At 42.4% G+C, this 5,560-nt stretch overlaps 1 pseudogene; it reads left to right on the top strand.

The window, feature by feature from the left end:
* Positions 1-2,764: 2,764 nt before the first annotated feature.
* LOC102824111 lies at positions 2,765-5,016 on the top strand (annotated as a pseudogene).
* The last annotated feature ends 544 nt before the right edge of the window (positions 5,017-5,560 follow it).

The raw sequence follows: 5,560 nt of genomic DNA, 5'->3' as shown, positions 1-5,560 counted from the left end.
AACAGACCATCAACTGCTCACATGCAAGTTCAGGCTGAAGCTGACGAAAATTAAATCAATTAAATTAAGTCTATTCTAGGAGAACCAAAATATGTAAAAATTTGAACATATCACATCTGAATTTAGAGGCCCTCTCGAGAACAGATTTGATTCATTACACACTAATGACCAGAGACCAGAAGAGTTATAGGATGACAACAAAAACATCATACAGGAAGAAAGCAAAATGACATTCAAAAGACAGGAAAGACCAAAATGGATGTCAGAAGAGACTCTGAAACTTGCTCTTGAGCAATCAATACTCATGAAACCAGCAGTCAAGAAATCAAAATATGGCATTTAGCAAATCTGCTGCAAAAGCCTTTTTACTTTAAAATGTTAAGGTGCAAAGATGTCACTTTGAGGACTAAGGTGCACCTAAACCAAGTCATGGTGGTTTCTAGTTACCTCATACGCACTAGCAAGTTGGACAATGAGTAAGGAATACTACAGAAGAATTGATGCATTTGAATTATGGGGTTGGCAAACACTATTGAGAGTACCATGGACTGCAAGAACAAACAAATCTGTCTTGGAAGAAATGCATCCAGAATGCTCCTTAGAAAAAAAGATGGTAAGTGTCTAGGAAGGGCTGATGAAAAGAAATACAGACGGGTCTCATGTGATGCAATGGTGAAAATTGTTACCAGGACTGATTGTAAGGACTGGAAATGTAGAGGTGGATATTTTATAGCAAGGAGGAGAGTGATTGGCCTTTCAATCTAGGAGCAGAGGGCCCTGAGACCATCAACGGAGAAGAATGGAGAGTGGGACCCCACCCAGAGAAGCAGTGAGGCCTGAGATGGAGACAGAAAGGACAACGTGAAGAGATGGAGTGCCCAGAGAGGGAAAGGGGCTGGGTGCTGAGGACCGTGGGGTAACTAAGGCAATGAAACGATATAGGATAGAATGAATATAAAACTAATGTTCCCCCATGTAAACTATCACTCAATACACAATAAAACAAACAAACAAAAAGACCCCGTGATGGGGTTAAAGAGCACCTTGAAAAAAAAAAAAAAAAGATGGTAAGACTTTGGGCATATTGTCATGAGAGATCAGTCCCTGGAGTGTGACATCCTCTTTGGTAAAGTAGAGGGTCAATGAATAAAAGGAAGATCCTCAAGGAGATTAACATAGCAACAACAATGGGCTCAAGCATAACACTTGTGGGGATGGTGCAAGACTGTGCTGTGTTTCAATCTATTGTGCATAAGTTGGCAAAGAGTTGGAATAGACTTGAGGACACCTAACAACAATAACAAAAACAACAATACATCATGCTTGTTAAAATAGAGGGTCCATGAAAAAGAGGAAGATTTTCAATGAGATAAATTGATGCAATGGCTGCAACAATTGGTTCAGACATGAAAACAATTGTGAGGATGGCATAGGACCATTCTTTTGTTCTGTTGTACATGGGGTCAGTATGAAATGGAAGTGATTTGATGACATCTAACAAAACAATGAACATCTTGGTGTGGTGCTATAGGATAAGCACTAGACTGCTAACCACAAGGTCAGTGGTTCAAACCCACCAGAAACTCATTGGAAACCTTATGTAGGGTCACTATGAGTCAGAACCAACTTGATGGCACTTCACAACAACAACATTGTTGTTGTGAAGTTCTGTCAAGTCAATTCCAGTTCATAGTCAGTGATCCAATATAGGATTTCAGAGGAGCAGCTGGTGGCTTTTAATTGCCAGCCTTGTGGTTCGCAGTCCAGTGCTGATCTTACAGAGCCACACCAGAAGTCCACAACAACATTCAAACTACAATAACAAGATGGATATTGGTTCTGTGTTCCTTCTGGTAATTTTTGTTTTTTCCTCACAAAACTGACTTCACTTGATGTACTCAGACTTCCGTTTTCCTCTGTAACACTACTGAACCCACCTTCATTTAGGTGTGAAGGTCGGTACTAGGATGTCTTAAAATTGGTTGTCTCTCTTTCCTAAAATCTCTCCTTTTTGCAACACTGGTATTTCCTGTTGTGCTACACCTGCCCTCTACCCGCAGAAGGATCAAGCTCGTAAATGTTTATAGGCCCGTCTGCAGCAGACCATTAACACCAACTCAGAGCATCTGTTGTTTTCTCACCCTTACTCTGACCTCTAGTGCCTGCTCCCTGCTGGGCTCAGGTACTTCTGTCCAGCATCTCTCTGGATTTTGCATGTCTGCAGAATCATCTAATCATCGGTCTGCCAAAGAGTTCATTAAAAAACAACAACAACAACAACTAATAATTCAACATGTAAGAGTATCTCAGACAAGTCAGCGGGGCCCTTAGGTTAAAGAAATGTTTGCCTGAAACAGCCATTTCTGTGAAATCCAAAGACTTACTGGCAATTATATCCCTTTTTGATCATCTATTTTCCAGTACCATTGTTCTTCCATTTTTATTGTCAGTAACCACTGAATGAAAAGAAAGCTCTATTTATAATCCTGGGTTAAGTCTTATGTTTATCAAAACAAGAATCTAGATGAAGCGTGAAGTTCATGTACATCACAAATGCCACTGGCACAACCCTAGAGCTGTGGATTCAGTAACTCAGGAATCTCTTGATCTTTTTGTTTAATTTTTTGTGTGTGTGGACTCAAATATTTCTTTCATCAGATATTTCTATACATTAGTAGCTTTATAAGTTCAGTAGATTTGAAGGTTCAGCACAAGAAACTAATCACTATGTATACTCTTTTCCCATGGGGAAATGTGTTAGATAATGCGCAGAAATAAATGTGCAGCAATAGAATCCTGTCTGCCCACCTTGCCTCCATCCTCAGTCCTACAACCTAATCCTATGGAAGCAGTAAGACACAATACAGCAGAACATTTGTTCAGCATTCTTTCTTAAATTTGTCTTCGTTCAATCTTCTTCCTCCAAAATCACATCCTTCAGCAGTCCATTCAGCACAATTATTTTGTGGTCATTTCTTTCAACCTTATTTTTGTTTGAGAATTGTTTAACGGGGAGAAGATACTTGATTCTTAAAACAGACTTCAATTGGCTGTAGAATTTAGGCTACTACAGTAAAACCTGCAAAATCCAGAACGCATGTGAGTCAGAGATGGAAAACCAAAGTTATCCCACTAAAACGAGCAATAGGAAAGTGGTAAGGTTGCACCCTATCAAAGGCAGAAATCTTTCGAGACCTGGAAAAATAAAGCAGTCCTCTCAATTTCCTGCTCTCATTGGTTTCACTGTTTATTTCTCTTGTTGTTATTGCTGTTGTTAAATGCCATCGAGTCGATTCCGACCCATAGCGACCCTGTATAGGGTTTCCAAGGAGAAGCTGGTGAGCTTGAACCGCCGATCTTCCAGTTCAAAGGACTTTGCAGTTTGGCGCATTAACCCCATTAACCCAGAGCGCCACACCAGTATTTCTCTTACTACTTTGAAAATGTTATGCCACTGTTTTCTAATGTCCATGGTTGCCTGTTGAAGTCTCTGGCCAGTCAGTCATCCCTTAGTTGGTTATTTGTCTTTTTCCCCAAGTGGCTTTATTATATTCTTACTGTTTTTGTTGTCCTGAGGGCTAGTTACACAATGGTTAAGCATTTGACTGTTAGCAGTTCAAACTCACCCATCATTCTTAGGGAGAAAAGACCACAACCTGCTCCTGTAAAGATTACAATGTAATAAACCCTTGAGGACAGTTTCACTCTGCTATACAGGGTCACTATAGAGTTGGTATCAACTCAATGGCACACAACAGTCACATTAAAGTATGTCTATAATCCTGGTGTGGCTCTGTGTGTTAATGCGCCAGACTACAAAGCCGTTTGAACTGCAAGGTCGGCAGTTCAAGATCACCAGCTGCTCCTCGGAAACCCTATATAGGGTCGCTATGCGTCGGTTCCTACTCCTAGCGACGCTATATAAGGTCTCTGAGAAGCGGCTGGTGAATTTGAACTGCCACTGTAAAGTTCAAACTGACCTTACAACTGAGTGCTTATCCTACAATGTCACACTTGAATCTTAGGACTTACGTTTCTTTCGATTAAAAAAAAAATTCTTGAAGGAAGAAGAAAGATGGTAGACTGGGCAGGAAGGCGGTAGGGACCCTCTACAAAAAAGACATGGAAGAGTTCTATGGGTAGTGGGACCCCGAGAACCCTGTGCAGCCCCACCGCTCCACCACCAGCCTAATTACCATCACATCCTGGGAGGAGCCGCAGCTGCCATGGCCGACCCCAGTCACCACCACTACAACCCTGAGCAGTGAGGCCGAGACCCAGCAGCCGCCCGCCGTCCCCAGCCCTGAGCACTGCCGACACCAAGCCGTACACAACGGGCAGCCGCGCAGGGAGCGGCGGCCCAGGTGGCCTCACATCCGCAGCACCTGCCGGCTGGGCCACAAAGTTATCGCAACGAAGGTTTTGGAAACAGTAAAATGGTTCAATGTAAGGAAAGGATATGGTTTCATCAACAGGAATGACACCAAGGAAGATGTATTTGTACACCAGACTGCCATAAAGAAGAATAACCCCAGGAAATACCTTCGCTGTGTAGGAGATGAAGAGACTGTGGAGTTGAAGGAGAAAAAGGTGCGGAGGCAGCAAACGTTACAGGCCCTGGTGGAGTTCCAGTGCAAGGCAGTAAATATTCAGCAGACCATAATCATTATGAGACGTTTACCATATCGTAGGGGTCCTCCACGCAGTTACCAGCAAAAGTACCACAATAGTGAGCGCGGAGAGAAAAACGAAGGATCACAGAGTGCTCTCGAAGGCCAGGCCCAACAGCAACGGCCCTACTGCAGGCAAGGGTTCCCACCTTACCTGAGGAGGCCCTATGGGCGGTGACCACAGTATTCCAAGCCTCCAGTGCAGGGAGAGGTGAAGGAGGGTGCTGACAACCAGAGTGCAGGAGAACAAGGCCCTCTTTGCCAAAGACAGCCTAGAGAGGACAGCAGTGTACAGGATAAGGAAAACCAAGATGAGAGCCAAGCTCAGCAGCCCCCTCAGCGTTGATTCCGCAGCAACTTCAACTACCGACTACGACAAGACACGACGCAGGCGCCCAAAAAACCGTAAACCACACAATGGCAAACAGACGAAAACAACCAAGCCACTCAGCAGGGCAGGGCTGAGTAAATGCCGGCTTACCATCTCTACCATCGGTTTAGTCATCCAACAAGAAGAAATGAATATGAAATTCCAGAAATAAGAAATGAACACAAGATTGGAGCTGAAGAACTTAAAGTGCTTGCTTTTTGCCCCTTGACCAGATAACTAGAATTATCTGCATCATGGGTTTTTTATTATTTTTAATAAAGACGTCTTTTTTTGGTAATGGCAAACGTGTTTTATAAAAAGCCTGGTTTTTCTCAATACACCTTTAAAGGTTTTTTAATTGTTTCATATCTGGTCAAGTTAAGATTTTTAAGAACCTCGTTTTTAATCTGTAATAAAAGTTTACAGCTTGATTTTTTTTTTTTTTTTTAAGTCAACAAACTGCAAGCACCTGTTAATAAAGGCCTTAAATAATTGGAGGAAAAAAAGACATGAAAAAACA

The sequence above is a fragment of the Chrysochloris asiatica genome, unplaced genomic scaffold (genome assembly GCF_000296735.1).
Source record: "Chrysochloris asiatica unplaced genomic scaffold, ChrAsi1.0 scaffold00100, whole genome shotgun sequence".
In the NCBI taxonomy this organism is placed as follows: Eukaryota; Metazoa; Chordata; class Mammalia; order Afrosoricida; family Chrysochloridae; genus Chrysochloris; species Chrysochloris asiatica.
The sequence above is the reverse complement of the archived record's forward strand: the minus strand, read 5'-3'. Positions and strand labels throughout refer to the sequence as shown.